This window comes from Sinocyclocheilus rhinocerous, unplaced genomic scaffold (assembly GCF_001515625.1).
Source record: "Sinocyclocheilus rhinocerous isolate Xijiao unplaced genomic scaffold, SAMN03320098_v1.1 scaffold1493, whole genome shotgun sequence".
Classification (NCBI taxonomy): domain Eukaryota; kingdom Metazoa; phylum Chordata; class Actinopteri; order Cypriniformes; family Cyprinidae; genus Sinocyclocheilus; species Sinocyclocheilus rhinocerous.
This window is the reverse complement of record NW_015640467.1, coordinates 4,698-6,557: the sequence shown is the minus strand read 5'-3', so window position 1 is coordinate 6,557 and position 1,860 is coordinate 4,698. Positions and strand designations below refer to the sequence as shown.

The window sequence follows — 1,860 nt, the reverse complement described above, 5'->3', positions numbered from 1 at the left end:
ATGCATACTAAAATGAATGCACTTTGACACAGACTGAATGATACATTTACTCACCACCCTGCCTCTGTAGACCCAGTAAGGCCATAAAGCGGTTCTTGTTCACCCTCAAACCGCACAAGATATCCTCCATCATCCAGAGCTGCCTCTGTGCCTGAATCTGCTCCTGTTATGGAGTTTGGATTGAAATCTTTAAGTAGTCATTTAGCAGATGCATTCATCTAAAGTGACTTACAATTTTTAAACTTTTGATTACTGGTCCATATCTTTAACCACTATGCCACACTATCCCAAAGAAATAAAGAAATTCAGTTTTAATGCTTATAACCTGACAGTTTACAGTACTGATGTTTCTGTATAAACAGTAATTTAAGCAGAGCGTCACTTAAGTGTTTGTGTGCATTACCTGCGGCGCTCCAAAGTGAAGGATGTGTTGGAGGTGAGAATGGAAAACGGACAGCTCACTCTCCATCCGTTCATAATCACTCCACAATCTGTCCATCTCCTGAAGAAAAGAGGCATTGCTTTAGTAGGTCTGATTCATACATTATTAACATGCATGAATTGATGCATATATGTTATATATCGGCCGATTTATGGTCAATTTAAAATCATCAACATATTGGCTATAGTATGAAAAAGGCAGATATAACAAACCGATAGTTTAACTGCGTAAAAGCACTGAATTGTATCATCTCTGTTGCATGAATTAACATTTGTTTCTCTGTCTAAGATAATTAAATACTTGCCAAAACAAAATTAAGTCTGTACAAAATATACACAGGGCAGCACAAAATAGTGCTGCACGAATTGAAGAGAAAAATCTAATTGTGATTTTTCTGCAATTTATAATGCAGTTAAAAATCGCTTGTTTGTAGGTCTGTAACATTTTGTGATGATATATCAATATTGCTGTAAAATAATAAATAATAATAATAATAATAATTAGTAGTAGTAGGAGTAGTGCTAAATAAAAAATAAAAAAAATATTGTAATATTTCACTGTTAAATAAAAGATACAAGTATTTAAGAAAAATTATTTTATTTTATTTTACAACTGTAAACTTACAATACTAATATTTATGGCTGTCTTAATTTCAGCTTTTCAAATGTTAAACCATCAAACTTTATTTTGATAAAGCTTAAAGCTTCTCTTGTTGATAAGCGCTTCTCATTACAAGTTTGGGAAGATGGTTGGCTCGTGTTGCGTTCCCAAATGCATGTTAAAGTGATTCAAACTCAGAGCTGAAAACACTGGTGGATCATGAGCTGCTTGCATGTAAATGAACACAGTGCTGTTCTTCACTCTGAAACACACAGCCTTTGCAGTTTATTTCACTAAGTCATATTGCTATCTTGGTTTTATTTAATCTTGAAGCCTTAGCACACACATACACACAGTACTGTACCGAAGACAAATCACATATTCTGGCTCTGAGTGTAACCAGCTCCTCCTGAAGCAAAGCCTTCTGGCATACTTCCTGCTCTCCAGGAAGTCCGTCTTCCATGCCCAGCCATTTGATTTCTAAAGCATACTCAATGCTTTTCTAAAGAAAAGGAGAGAGCAGGCAGGAATGCTTGTGAGGTGTTTTTATCTGCATGATTTCAGTGTATGTGATCTGTTTGTGCGACCAACCTTATCTGCCTGTAACTGAGCCAGCTGCATAGAGACGGACTGCAGCAGTTTATCACAACCACACAGACGAGTGAGAACCACCTGAACGACAGGAAGGCAAGGATTCAAAGCCTGACACAAGCTCTAGGATCTGGATCAGGGTTATTATAGTTAACTAAACTATTAAAATGAGTGCTGTCAAACGATTAATCGCGATTAATCACATCTAAAATAAAAGTTTTTGTTTG

The 1,860-nt window shown here is 36.1% G+C and overlaps 1 pseudogene; it reads right to left on the bottom strand.

The window, feature by feature from the left end:
- The window catches only part of LOC107753055 (pleckstrin homology domain-containing family A member 5-like), a 10,447-nt pseudogene that overhangs the window by 5,367 nt on the left and 3,220 nt on the right, over positions 1 to 1,860 (bottom strand).